We start from the raw sequence: 15,534 nt of genomic DNA, 5'->3' as shown, positions 1-15,534 counted from the left end.
GAGTGTCACCCTCCAGCAAAGAGGAGCGGGAGTGTCTCCTGACTGCATTTGTCTGTTGGAAGTCGGTGCCATGCAAAGACAGCTTGCCTGCAGCTCTCCCTCCCAGACAATATTCTTCTATTCTAGACACAAAGAGGTGGACACAGTCAAACAGATATGAGATAATAATACTGGCCCCTTAGGAAGGGCAAAGCAGAGCTTCTAGAAGCACTGAGCAGCTGAGGAGTCCCCTTCTGTCCAGTGTAAAACTCATCAAGCTGAGATTTCATTACTGTTCCAGCAAAGAGGTATCACTCTCTAAGGTGGAGCTGTCATCCGCCCTCAGGCCTTACTCCTTTTTTGGCTGAGATGACCAAGGGGCAAAGATGAGTTTTCAGCTCAGTCCCAGAAGTTCTCCTGCCAGTACTGGGGTGTAAGGCTTTTCAGATGAGCTTAGTTGTAATTCAACCAAATATAATCACAAAACTTTATCTTTGAAAACTAGGCGCAGCACAGGGTTACTTTTTCCAGCACTCTGAATTTCACACGTGTACACACACCCCACTCAGTGTTCCGAGTTAGCACATAGTGGACACACTCCCACCCCAGTGACAGTCTTCCTTCCCTCAACACTCCTACGAAGAGCTGAACAGTGACCCTCCACGTTCACAAAGGATTTGCTGTGAGGGGCAAGCAGTTTGGCAAAGGGGTATACCTGGGCATGCAGACAGGACCATACCCTGCTTCCCAGAGCAGGTGGAGATGGCCACAAGTTCTTGGAAACAAAGGGGGAGATAGTGAAGGCCAACAGGTAGCTTCTGGTGCTCTCAGACCACAAATGTGTTACACATGGCATGGTGCACCATGTGGTTTTACCTGAGGCTCATGCTGCAGAGCTGATACCCACAGGGGCATCCAAGGGATGGCAGCACCTGCTGCCCTCATGCCAGATGGACCCATATCAAACACAGAGCTGAAGCATGCTTAAATTTCCAGGTTTGGTTCATATTCTTCTCCTTTGCACAGTCATAGTCCTGCAGGGAGAAGCATTTCTTGTTCTTCTTCAGTGAAATCCCCTTGCATCTATCAGAGCAAAGTCCACTCAGCAGAAAGCATCACTGTGCAAAAATATCCAGGCAAGCTCTGATAGAGCTCTGGTATTAAAAGAAAGCTAAATTAGCTCTAAAGCATCATGCTAGTACATTTGACTGGCTTCAGCCAGCTAACTGGCCCCTTCAAAACCAGCTCTCCTCTCTGTAAAATACCACATCGCAGCAGGGCAGTGTAACCTCCAAAAAAGTAGAGAGCACATGAAGGGAGAAAGCACAGGCAGCCAGCATGGCTGGGAGGTGAGGACACACACACGTGATGGCTGAGGACTACATGCACACACACACGTGCACACATGCACTACCAAGATCAGTTGAACACATTTCCCCCTGAGCTTCCCCAGGCAGAGAGGAGGCGAGGCGCCTGAAGCAGCAGCCCTTGGAGCTGCAGGGGGCTGGCTGCTCACATGCAAAACCTCATTTTTTTTCACTAAAAGACAGGAATTTGAATCCTATGTGAAAGCTGTGCCCTGGGTCACTCCCCTTCCCCTAACACACACACAGCCCAGGCTCAGAACAGAGAGGCTCCCAGAGCAGCCCAAGGCACCCTCAGATGCTCTGCCCACCCAGGAGGCAAGAGGCCATCTCAACACAGAGGGGCTGGAATATTTTCTAAAAGGAGGGGTAAATCCACACATGATGGAAAGCGCCTCTGAACCAGTTCAGCTTGCAGCCTAGTGCCTGTTGGGAGTGAAAGAAATACAGGTGACAGCTCCTCAAGCAAGATGGACTGATAATTGCCCAAGGTCATGCAGGCAGACTTGGCTTCCCATAGATTTTTCTCTTTTTTAAAAAAAGAAGATTGCACTTTATTAATGATTTGTTGTCTATTGGTGATCTGCTTGAGGGTTTTTTCTTTTTCTTTTTATTGACATTTTTCAGGGCTATAGGTCAAAACCAAGAAGGGTAATCAAGCATGAATGAACTCAGACAACATAAAATTTAAAAAAAAAAAAAAAAAGATAAATCAAGGGCTTTGACCCACATACGGTAATGATCAACAGAGAGCAGCGTGTCCTGGATTGTTCACTGTCCTTGCTATCACAGCCACAATGATCAGCACTATACAGCCAAGGAGGTCCTACTTTGATAAATGACAGAGCACACTGAAAAGCACTGGCAAGGTACATGCCTTATAAAGACAAAACAAAAAAAGCAAACAAACAAACAAAAAAAAAACAGGAACCATTTTTTTTTTAGCAATTTTCAGTATGTTGCTTTGAGGAAAAGTTTCACTGTGCACCTGGTCCAGGTTTCTTATGAAAATAGATATTCACTTGCATCGATTTTCACTGAGTATGCAAATACCATCCTACAAAGTGTGATCCAATTTACTTCAGTAATTCCCCAAGGCTCATTAAAAAAATTACAGAACTCGGAAATAAGGAACAATAAATATCAACTTTTTGTAAGAGATGGCAATGACTAGTATAATGACATTATCTAGAATGATTCTCACTGCAGTCATCAACTCAAGGAAACAGGCATGTTGTGATATATTCTCAGCTGTTGTAAGTGTTCATTCATTTATTTAACAAAGCTTAGTCCAATGGGAGTGGAATCAGGCATACAGGCTTGTTAACAAGTCTGCTACAGAACAGAATCTTCATGTCCACAAAATTTCTGACTCGGAGATTCTTTACTTAAAGTAAAGAATAGGGCACAAGCCAAGGCCCTTCTGACTGATTCAGAGATCTGAAGAGCTCAAGTCCTACATAACTACAGTCGTATAACATTGTATGCATTGCCATAAGGCAGTCAAGAAGTGTTTCTTTTTTTCAGAGAAATGATTGTACAGTTTTGCATGGTCCAGTAGTTATTTCAAGTTCTCATCTGACTCATGCTATCTCTTAACATGAGATGATTAACCCCAGCATGTTCCACGATAAGAGAAACTGATTTTGAGAACATGACTAAGGTTTGGACAATAAACAAGCCCAGTTCCAACAAGAGAACAAATTGTCTCTGAGTTTGACAGAAACCTTCCATGTTTGACTGATTTTGCTTCCAAAAAAATAAAAAGACCCAGAATTCTTTTAAGGCATTCTGGATTTGTTTATCCAAAGACTGCTACAGGGAAATCGTATGATTAACGTAATGCAATCAATAGCAAAGCTTCAGCAGCTAGCTGAATGGGTTTTATCAACAAAATTCAATACATTCAACAGGTTAAAATGCACAGCTAATAAGAGACAAACTCTAAAGTATAATACCAAGATACTGAATCCATTAACTTACTAGGACGCTGGGTTCTAACGAATACACCTAATAATTATTCTGTCCAAAAGGCAGATGGATTTGATGAGAGCTGGCATCATATGACCAAAACTATCAGCAAAAGCCAATACAATTCCCTCCACATTGTCTTTTCTGCTGAGTACATTTAATTCCCCTAATATGTTTAAGCAGTTGCTGAAAACAGCAACACTGCCTCTTTGAATGTGTGTAACACAAAACTAAGACCAGGAAATTCAAAGTTAAATTGAGACAAAACACTAGTTGCACAGTATGTAACCAGTTTGCTAGTGCTATAATTATTTTGTCAGACTTGAAAGCTGTCAAAAGCTTTCTTTCTGACCAGAGCTGTAACAAATGGTTGGAATGGGCAACCATATTTAGTGCTAAGAGATGATGTGCCTGGGAAATTAATTCCTCTGCTTATCCACAGGGTAGGAAAGGCAAGTGCAGCTCTGCCTGCTCTGCCCCCAGCCCTGAAAAGGCAAACGGGCTCCCGGGCACCCCATAAGATGGGCAACACAGCAGCCAGTCAATACCAGCCATGGTGATGCTTTTTCCTCATGGTGTTACTGGTGAACAAACTGCACTGAAACAAGAAGTGTGGATGGAGAGAGCATTTTACGTAGACCACTGAGCATGAATGAGGGGGTCTCTGATAGCCCTTGCTAGATTTCAAACTAGTGTAAAAGCAAAAGGCTCCCATTAGTATTGCTTTTTCCTTTGGACTTGGAAATTTTGGCTTCCACCAAAAAAAACAGCCTTGGTGAGGGGTAGCTTTTAGGATTTTTGTTTAAAAATATTTTTTTTTATTATGTAAATTCCTTCTTTCCAGAAGAGAAGTGTGACTGCTATAATCTATTTCTATTTATCAAACACAACAGTCCTTTGCAGAACCTTTATTTTCATATAAGGAGGAAGACAAAAGGCAAAACTTTCTGGCTCTCACTCCACTGCCATCACCCTCATATATTGCTTTCAGATTTGTTTCTGCAGTAAGTCTTCAAACTACCTATCCCACAGGTCCTTTTATGACTTGTTCAGCCTGCCTTGGTTCTTATAAGCTATGGAAAAACATGTAGTGAGTACACCAAGGCACACAGTCTCCCCAGGAGATTGCAGGGTGACACAGCAGGAAAATTGATTGCCAAAGTTCCCACCTGCCTTTAAAATTCTTCCCCTCACTGACCAAGAATCCCTTCCTAAACCAGGCACAAACTCAGTAGACAAAGGTGCTGCCACAGAGCTTGGAAAATTGCCTCTCAGTACGTGCAGTCAGTTTCATATGAAGAGTAGTGAACAAGGCTAGAAAGAGAGGTTCCCTCCCACACTGCTCCTGCCAGATCAGAGAAGAAAGCTGAGTAGGTCAAGACAGGCCATCTGCCACTTGAAATTCTCCAGAAGTTCCAGCTTGCTTTAAGAACATCATGGACCATCGTTCACCTCTAGTGCTACTGCTACCTCATCACAGCAGCCTCACAGGATTTCCAATGCCAGACGAAATCCACTAGATCACTGACCAAATTATTAGTTGTTGTTGTTTGTTGTTGTTGTTTTGTTTTGTTTCTTTATAAGAAAGAAGCTCTTTCTTTAACACTATGTGTTTTAATCAAAAATATTATTAGTTTTCCCGAATTTTTGAAAACCAGTTACATTACTGTTATGGTCAGAGGGTTTCACCGTTCCTTAGATGTGAGACCATTTGTTTTTTCCTTGCTGCACCATAGATCACAGATGAAAACACGTTTCTTAACCAGACATCTAGGAAGGTTACCTTTAAAAAAAAAAAAAAAAAACTTAAGTTTATAAGATATTTTACCTCCTAACATAACAAGACTGACACATTCCACTGTAATCTACAAACAAATGAACTAGATCCATAAAAGTTCCTCTGACTTATAGCATATTGTTAATCAATATTAAAACCAAGACAAAAGCGTACATCCAGCCATACGTGTTATATATATATATATATATATATATATATATGTATGTATTCTGTTAGAACGGTGAAGACTGACCATACACTTCCTGTTTTTTTCCAACCAGATTGACAGATAACTTGTAGAGGTAAGCTGCACTGCAGATTTTCTCCTTCCACACATCTACCCTCTCCACTATGGATGTATTAGGTGTAATATTCATTTTCTCTATATCATCTCCAGTTCAACATGGTTTTCCTCTCTGTGTAACACCAAACTTACATATTTTAGTAGTGGACTGGGACTTTAGGGAGGGTCACTACCTTCCGAAATCAGTTCAAATGAAAAATGTCTCGTTCAATGACGGTAAATACAGTGATGTCAAAGAAAAAGAGAAATTCAAAAACTTGTCCTCGGGTGCTCTGAGAAGGGTCATCATTTACACATCCTCTATGGATCTGTTTTGCAACTGGTAAGGCTCATTATTTGTTGTGAAATGGTGTGCAGCCTGCCTCCAGCCCAGGAAACCATAAAAACTTACTCCATTAGAGTCATCTAGGAAGACAGCCTTAAAGGAAATAAATAATAAATAATAAATAATAGTAATAATAAAACAAACAAGCTTGCAGGAGAGATCACAAAGGAACAGTGGATTGCACCAGTACAGTATTTTCTTGCAACATTTTATGAACTGTTGCTGTAAAAGTGTCTTGAGTGCCCTGAGGATAAACTGGCAACAGAGGTCCCTCAAAAAAACTGATAATTTCCAGTTCTAGTAAAAAGAAATACTAGGGGTAAATCTACTCACTATGCTTCTTTGTTTTAGGTAAGCTATGGAAAGCATCTCCTCTCTTATTTGAGAATTTCCCCTAGTTCTCAACATACCACCCTTTTTCCCCAAAAAGATAAAGCTGTGCAATTTCCTCATAGCATCCAGCTCTTCTTTCAGCCCAAGAAAAAGGTTCAAATAGAGCAAGCCTAGTTTAAAGACTTTGGAGAACCTTACAATTGCTTAAAGAATTTCTCATTCCTCTTTCCTGTCCTCTCCCCCAGCCCTCCTCCTCCCCACCAACCCAAAAAAAAAAAAAAAAGTTAATGAATATGTTGAAATCAAAGGATCAAAGGGAAACTCTACATTTTGCCCACTCTATCTTCTTTAATTTGCAGCACTGTACAATTCATGCAGCTTTTCTTTTTTATCTCCTGGTATTTCAGAGAGGCCAGTACCAACAATTTTGAAGCACTTCAGACGTCTCCAACTTTAACCATATGTGGGAAAGAAAGTTTTAGTTCAGAAAAACTATTCCGTCTTCTTTTACAGACAAAGGCATCAACATCCAAGAAGCCTGAAACTGCAAAACTGGCATCATCTTAACCTATAATTACATACATTTTTAATGTGTTTGTTTTACTAATGTAGGTATTTTCTTACATGAATAGCTGTGATCAAGTTAACTTGCTTTCCTCTTGGTTTAGAAAATGAAGTGGAAAAGAAAACTTTCTTCCTGAACTGTCCATTAAAACACTCTAAAATACCTGTTTGAGATATTTTGCCAAAGTCTGCAACCCATGCTGTTGACAGGAGCATTAAAAGAGGGCAGCAATCCCTGGAGGCCCCACAGGAGAACTGGTTGCATTGATTTTAGTGTACATCACAAAAATGCAGGAAACAATGCCAGTCTCAGCAAACAGGTCAGCAAATCTAATACCTCATATGAGCCAAGGTATGTATCAGCATGGACAATTTGCAGCACTTCCGAAAAGAGCAGTGCACGGCACAAAGAGACCATGACCTGCCCTAGGTTATGCAAAAAAACGATGGGGTGGTCCAGGATTGATACCAGGTCCCTAATGCTCTGTCTGAGTGTGCAGGCTCTTGGAGCCATCTAACTACTACTCCACCAAGACCAAAGTGGCCTACACACACGAAGCTCAGCTGGACAAAACAGTTTTCTAGGATTCTTGTAAATAATATAATTTTATTTACAATTCTGGCACTATTCCCTGTGCCAGGGCTGATGAACATAGATGCTGGGTGATCAAACCTGCTGAAGAACAGTGCTGCAAGACTGCAGCCAGTCTGAGAGCCATACTGCATGGGTATCAAAAAGACATTTCCTTGTATCCACAGCACCAACTCACCAGTCACATACCAACTCATTCACAGGAGGATGTGGACAGTTGTTCCACAGATGGGAGTGATCCCAGCCACAGATGGGTGACCAGACCAGACCAGCCTGCTGAGCAAGGTGCATTTGAACTGTCCTGGAAGAGCTTGCAGCCTTCTGTGGAAGGCAGAGCAGGAACACCCCTGAAGATGAGAGAGGGAGAAATAGAAATCATTAGTGAATACTGGAATAATGAGTAGTTCTAGACTGTTTAATTCTCCTCACTGCATTAGTTGTTTCTATGTGGGATATTACAATGCAAAGAAAAGACTATTTTATGGGTAACATCCAATATAGTTACCATTTAAGAGGATATGGTATTTCCCAGAGAGCATTTAGCTTCAATTAAGAGCAAAACACATGGAATGTTTGTGTGTAAAGTTCATTTTTGTTTCCTCGCTCTTGATTGTCTCTCTACTTAGGTGGGAAAGTGCAAATTTACTCCCAAGCAAGGAATTAACAAGCCCACCACTGAAGAAACGCTTGGAACATTCATTCTAATTCTGAAGTTTTGTTCATGGGCAATAATCTGATTACTCTTTTTCATAATCTTTGATGGCTGTTCATCATCTATATCTTTGGTAAAACAAGTCAACATAAGATGTTTAGAGATATAGGCCTAAAGAACCCTCCACAGCTATTCTGTATGTCTATGGGAAGAAGAAACAGAGAAGTCAGAAAAAGCAAAATTACCCTGACTTTCTTCCTTGTTCCATGCCTTGTTCCATGCCTTCTGCAGAAAGTTTATCTTGCTTTTGCTGGTTACAGTTTGCAGCTATGTGTCATCATCTACTGTTTAGTGAATTGCTTTATCTACATTCATATGAAATGTGGCTCTTTTACATTTTTTAAATTTTTCATACAGCAGTAACTAGCTGACTGGTTCCCTTATTTCATAAAAAGATTTGTAAGTAAAATACAAAGCATCTTGTATCTCATAACCATGCCAAGTCTTGAATGACCAGGAATACTTCATCATACACACCAGCATAAACATTCATATTGCTACCACTGTCATCTTGCAGTTCTTAGTGTGAAGGACTTTTATAATCCTGAATTTGCACCTGAAGATCTGAAACCCCGAAGTTCCAGTGGGACCATCTTTCACAAATAATAGTCCAATAAACATCATCAGACCACAGTGCAGTATTAGTTATCTGAAATAACAAGCAAACAAACCTACTCACTGTTCAAACATCTTTTTAATTAAAATTCCTTTGTGAAATTTACCGCAGCTATAAACCAGAATAGTAATTAGCAATGTGGCATAGACAGTTAGGATTTGGATCATAATTAAAATAAATACAGCTTATTAATAAATAAATTGTCAACTAGCCAGGCCTTTGATGCAATAACAGCTTAATTTTGACTGTTTGTTTGTTTCTTGTTCAAAACAAAGAATAAATAACTGAAAGTAACATGGGCAAGAATACAAAGAAAAAAAGGTTGTTGCTGGGTTTTCCCCTTACGCTGAGTTTGAAGAAAAATAATGAAAACCAAAATATACAGTAATTTTTCTGCCTTTCTCTCCCTCTCTCTCTCTGTCTCTCTCTCAGTCCTCTTCGAGGCAAATGAATTACCCCAGCAATAGTCAATGTGTGGCTCTGGGATTTTTTGTGTGACAGTATCAGGCTGCATTTACTTCACCAGAGACCCCTTCACAGAGACTCATTTATGAGAAAAAAAAAAAAAAAGTTGTGGAGATGTCATGTATTTCAAAAGAAGTAAAGTCTTCCAAAGAAGAAAAATTACTCATTTTACTTAAAGTGGAAGAAACTGCATGTGAGAATGACATGGTTCCTCCTCTGCAATGATCTCAGAAGATTTCCTTAGCAAGGAATCCCACATTCATCTCTTCTTCCAGTTTTGTGTCTGTTTATGCTTCCTAGCTAAGATCCCCCTATGTGATGCATTGGCAGCTCTAAGTCACATCGTAGGCTTCTCTGCCTGCTCTCCATGCATAATTCCGACATCAGGGCTGTGGGGAAAGGCAAGTATTTCCTATTCCTTCATGCCATTCAGCCTGGCATTGGAGGGACAATGACAACTCACAATTCACCACACTGAAATCCAGGTGGCCACAGCTCAAGGCTTTGGGAAAGGCACTTTTGCCTAACCTTACTGATTTCATGTCAGTAACACAGGGACACCAGTCCCATATTTCACTTGGCCGTGACAAGGATACAGCCCATTGGGCATCCACACACCACATGTGAGGGCACACTCACATGGAGACCAACACTCTCTGTCAATTGAACATGTGGCTACCTAGACCCCAGAATGACCATTTCTGGGCATAACTGTGTTTTCCAGACATAGTCATTAACCTCTAATCCGAGCCTGCTAGCTGGCTATGGGGTTTTTTGTTTGGCCATTTTGACCTTCTGCAAGCCTGCCATCACTGCAGGAGCAGTGAAGCATGCAGGAGCATGAAGGAGACCTTTACAGCAGAATCCCCTTGTTACTGTCCAGAGCAGAGAGTTAAGTCATCAGCTTAGCTTAAAGCTCCAGCAAAACCCAGTGTTGTTCTCTATCCACAAAACAGGAAGCTAAGGGAAGGATTTTACAAACACCTGACCCCTTTCTTTCTCAAGTTTTTCATCATTCTCTGAAGAAATTTCAGTTTTTAGTTGCAATTCAATGAGACATTAATATTTATAATGAAGAGCAAGAGTCCAAGGAGAGGTACACAGAAAACTGCAGTAATTAGAATTTAAAGGGGATGAGGCGACTTGAAAGAAAACGGGTAGTATTAAGTGAAGACCTAAAACTGAAGAGTTGAAGAGTCACCTCAGGATGTTTTAGAAAAACAGAAGCTAATGAAGAAAATTGATAAAATTTGCAATAAATTTAAAAGTAATTGTTCACATAAGAGTCTCCAAAAAATGATGTTAATGCACTAAGATAGTAGAAGTGACAGTAATCTTTTCTCTTCAAAAAACTTGCAACTGTTCTGTTTTCCTTATGAAAACAATGACATAAAATGTTAGTCTGTTAATTTGGTATGCTCATACTTTTTACACAAGGAAACAGCATACAATGTTGTTTTGCTATGATAGAAATAAAATATTTCATTCTGTCTGGCAAGTAAAAGAAAAGGAAAAAAAAAAGAAAAAAAGAAAAAAAAGTAAAAAGAAAAAAGAAAAAAAGGAAAAGAAAAAAAAAGTAGGGATTTGTAGTGTAGCGTTTCCACAATTTGCAATTACACTGAATGAGAAGATCATCTCCCATCATCTTTAATCTATCTACAGCATGTGCACTCTAAATGTTAAGGTTATCCTAGCACATGGCCCTCTCTTTGTAAAATATTATACTAGAAAGAGTTACTTATGTGGCATAAAAGGAAAGCACAGTTCATTTTTTTTCCTTTAATTGGAACCGTTATTGAGGCTCCAAGTGCTACTTACCAAGAGGAAGACACTTGCAAGGCTTCCTGCTCCACAACCCTCTTGACTCTAGTAGAAGGACTGGATTTGACTGAGAAAATGGAATATTACTGACAGAGAATAATTTTACCAACAGTAAAAGGCAATAACTTTTTTTTGCTCTATTATTCTGCATATGTAGAACAGCCTGAAGTGGTTCAAAAATCAAACACACATAAAACAGGCAACAGATGGCATCAGATGGAGATGGAAGAGGAAAACACATTAAAGAAACAACTGACTCCAGCAAATATTACAAAAAAAAAATGGTCACTTTTAAGTCCACATACATATATTTTGATTTATCTAATTAGTAGTATCATGTATACTCATTTTGGAAAACTACCCTGGGCACTTAGCTTAAATTTTTTGCCCTAAGTTTTACCAGTAGAGTAACTCAATGTGAATAAAAAAGGGTCCTGTTGCTGCAGTATTTCACAGACCATGCAAACACTCTGCTTCATTCATTACATCTTATTTCCATATTCATGTGCTCTGAACAGAAATCTGGATTGTGTTCTCCATCAGCTCACTCATGACTGTGACTGTTGCTCTGCCCCGGCTCACCTCCTCCTAGTCCTTCCAGAGGAAAGCACAGCAAATTGTATTCCACAGGGAAGAGTTGATCACTTAGAGGTTTCCTTTTCCATTTATATAAAAATTCAAGAAAATAAAGCAGGAAGGGTTGGTGGTTCCTTTCGCAGGAGGGGATGAGTGCCTTTAGCAATAGGGAGCATTGATGTAACATGTTTCTGCTGAATACCTCTCTCATTCATGGAATAATGTCTCTCATTTGCTACAAAAGTTTACCTGTCAACTCTTTCCTATTTAAGTAAATTATCCCATAGTTTGTCACACAAATACACCAAGCATGATACTTTTACTCAAAAATGATGACAGCTTTAACAAATTGCTTAGCTTGAAAACATAGGAATGAAGGCTGTTATAGTAAATAGTAATAGTAAGGGGTTAGGTCAAGCCAGCATCCAGGCACTACTTGAGTAGAGCAAGCTATATTTTAGGGCAAGAGCAGAGGGGCAGGCGCTGAGCTCTGCTCTCTGGGGACAGCGACAGGACCCGAGGGAACAGCATGGAGCTGGGACAGGGGAGGGTTAGGCTGGTTGGTAGGAAAAGGGTCTTCACCCAGAGCATGGTTGGGCACTGGGAAAGGCTCCCCAGGGCAGTGTTTACAGTATATAGCCTGCTGGAGTCCCAGAAGTGTTTAGACAAGGCTCTCAGACATACGGTCTGATTTTTGGGTGGTTCTGTGTGGAGCCAGGAGTTGGACCTACTGATCCATATGAGCTCCTTCCAACTCAGAATATTCTGTGATTCTATGATGTACATCTGGGCTCAGAAATACTTCTTTATGCATGATCTTTGACACCTACAAGAACTTTAGATTTCTCATTTACTTTTTCTTCCTGTCTGTGTACTAGAAATTTAGTATTGGACAAATATATCAGGAGTAATAATTCTAAAAACTGTGAAAAAAAAATGCTGTGTTAGAAAGGAGGAACAGATGGTTCAGAATATCCGGACCATTGCTTTTTCTTACTTGGCTATCACACTTAACTTCCAAAAAGGCAAAAACAGGAGTGGGATGAGCAAAGTGAAGTTCAACCTTGAAGACACAGATAAGGAGTAAATTACAGCCAATCTTTTAAATCAAGGGATCAGTCTCTTCTTACTAGAGGTACAAGTCCAAATATAAATGCTGTATATAATTTAAGAGTACTTTTGTACTTCTTGCAACACCATGCATTTGCAAGTAATGCCTGCTTGCCTCATAAAGTGAGTCTGTTCCATCCTGGCAAATCACAGGCAAGCATTTGTACCTCTAAGCCCCTCTCGAAAACAGCAATGTCATATACCCAGTGCATGAAAACATTAGAAACAAAACACATTTTCTCACACCAGTGTCCCCACATTATCACTGGTCATCAGTAGCACAACATGCCTGTCCTCTGCTCTCTTCCATGAAGTCAGAGAGCTGTGTATCAGATTCCAAAGTCTCAACTATCAAGATGCAAATAGTATGGGCAAGGACATTGAAATGCCTATAGTTTACAGTTTTGCTTCTGGTAATCTCTCATGGCAGAGGGGCTGGACTAGATGATCTTTAAGGGTCCCTTCCAACCCAAGCCATTCTGTGATTCTATTAGCCTGAGCTCCTGACTGCTCTATAAAACCATGTATATAATAAATCTACTATACCTCACTTAAGAAATAAGGATAACCTATGCATTACTGTTAACAGTAAAAAACCCTGATCAGACTAAGGCAATGCTTATTCCCCAGCTGGAGACACAATTGCAGCACTCATAGCTACACTTAAGCTATCATCAGTGGAGTTAGCAGCAAAGACACACACCTACATACATTTCAGTACTGTGTAATCTGTCAGGTTCCCTTGAGGATGTCTATAGCTCAGAGTACAATTTTGTAGCTATTAATATCCAGGTTAGTTAAATTAAAGCAAGCTCACGTACAACTGCACACGCTGCAATCACACTTTCAATTACAGGACAGAAAATATCACAAAGCTGAAAAGCAGACTTAGCAACAAACCCCAGGATTTTCTGGGAACACCCGCCTGCACAGGCAAGCACAAGTGGCTTCAGTGGTGATCTGGAGGACAGCCAAGACCTAGCCACACACCATGTGGGGACAAGCAGGCTGTACCCTAGCAAAGTATCTCCCAGATCCCACCCGTGGAGCACCATGGGCAGAGAAGCTCACGTCCACCAGCACAAATACAGCCCCTGATTTCCTTTTCTTCCAGCATACACTTTTTTTTTTCTTTTCTTTTTTTTTTTTCCAGACAGGACAGCTTCCTCTCATTGCTGGAAGTACCCATTGTTTCCCAGGGTGTTACAGGGAAAAGGCATCTCACATTTTCCATGCATTGCTGAAGAGGGTCCTGGTGCAGGAATGGAGCTCTTGTCCACAGGAGAAAGGTACAAATCGCTGCTTACTCGAGAAAGCTTTGTTACAGCATTGGTTTTGTTCAGGTGAATGTGAAATTTGCCTTGTGTCTCATTTTCCCCACCTGTAGAATTCATGTATCAACCTGACAGAAGTGCAGTGTAAAACCTACACAGCACTTTGGAGACAAAAGTCTCTAGACAGGTTCTTTTAAATATGTAAGAACAGGTAGAAGTGCACAGAGCAATCATCTCATCATCATCACAACTAAGCACTACTTCTGTGTGTATTCTGTGGATTCTCATCTTTTGTCTTTTAAAAACAGGTAAATAGAATTATGCAATTGTGCAATCATTTAGGTTGGAAAAGACCTCTAAGATCATCAAGTCCAACCATTAAAAAATACTTTGGGTTCAGCAGCTGCATGGAGAAACATAACAGCTTTGAAGAGTAGGGATTTATCTGAATTAATCAGCAACTCTAGGGCTGGGTATGAACCTGCCTGCTCGTTTTTTTTTTTGTTGTTGTAGTTTGTTTGTTTGTTTGTTTGTTTGTCATTGATGAGATCCTCATGCGTGTCTGTGCTGCACAGGAAGGTCCACATGCTGACAGTCCTCCTCTCTGGCCCACCATCTCCGGCGCAGCTTTAGGGCCAGGGTAGCCACAAAGCTCAAGAGCAAGGGGCTGTATGAGATGAACAGTCAAGCACTGCCACGTGTAGAAAGGACACCAAAACCACACCGGAACACTTTGGTACATCAAGCTGCATATTAGCTGTACGCCTGCGTGTAAACACACTGCCGAATAACTACTGTTTTCAGCCTTCTTGGCTTTTTCTCCTGCTAACACCAGGCAGGTGGGACACAGGCACCCATGCCACTGGCAGGCTCAGCTGCCACTCAAAGTGCTGGTCCACAAGTGGCTGGAGCTGAAGGCAGCGGAAAATGGCTGAAAAGGAGATTCATGTTTCTTTTCCCCATTCTGTTCATGCAAAGGCTGTCCAGCCTGGTTGCACATTAATCCCCAAAGGAACCCTGCACCAGGCTACCCATTTGCGTAGCGAGTTCATTGCCGCACATCTGCGCCCAAACACAGGGCCATACTATGGTCCCAACTGTGCTGTGAGCATGCTGTCAAGAGCAGGTAGCATTGTGCTGCCACTGATAGATGTAGAGAGCTGTAAGTATGTTAGAATGGTATAAAGCACCAATATCCTGGTGAAGGCCCCAGTAAAGAAGAAATGAGTGACTGAGCTCTGTATTGAGTTTACATGGCAAGGTTTCGGTAGTGGGGGGCTGCAGGGTTGGCCTCTGTAAGCAGAGCCCAGCAGCTGCCGCATGTCAGAGCAGAGCCAGCTCCAGCTGGCTCCAAAACGGACCTGCTGCTGGCCAGAGCTGAGCCACTGAGTGACACTGGTTGGGCCTCTGAGAGAGCGATTGAAGAAAGGTAAAAAACAGCAGCTGGGAGACTGGAGTGAGAAGCAGCCCCGCAGACCCCCAGGTGAGTGCAGCAGGAGGGCAGGAGGTGCTCCAGGCAGGCAGCAGCAGTTCCCCTGCGGCCTGTGGAGAGGCCCCTGGTGGAGCAGGCTGTCCCCCTGCAGCCCACGGGTCCCACACGGAGCAGATCTCCACGCTGCAGCCCGTGGAGGAGCCCCCGGTGGAGCAGGTGGATGTGGCCTGGAGGAGGCTGCGGCCCATGGAGAGCCCCCGCAGGAGCAGGCCCCGGGCCGGAGCTGCAGCCCGTGGAGAGGAGCCCACGCAGGAGCATG

At 41.7% G+C, this 15,534-nt stretch overlaps 1 long non-coding RNA gene across 1 annotated transcript in view; it reads right to left on the bottom strand.

The window, feature by feature from the left end:
• Positions 1 to 1,679: 1,679 nt before the first annotated feature.
• Positions 1,680 to 15,534, bottom strand: part of LOC308185813 — a 50,044-nt gene continuing 36,189 nt past the window's right edge. The window contains exons 3-4 of the long non-coding RNA XR_013943763.1: positions 7,388 to 7,556; positions 1,680 to 5,097 (exon numbers count right to left, since the gene is read on the bottom strand). This is a non-coding gene — a long non-coding RNA (uncharacterized lncRNA). The remainder of the gene's footprint in view (positions 5,098 to 7,387; positions 7,557 to 15,534) is intronic.

The sequence above is a fragment of the Anser brachyrhynchus genome (genome assembly GCF_964034855.1).
Source record: "Anser brachyrhynchus genome assembly, chromosome: Z".
NCBI classification, from domain to species: domain Eukaryota; kingdom Metazoa; phylum Chordata; class Aves; order Anseriformes; family Anatidae; genus Anser; species Anser brachyrhynchus.
Note: the sequence above shows the minus strand (reverse complement) of the source record. Positions and strands in the feature narration are given on the sequence as shown.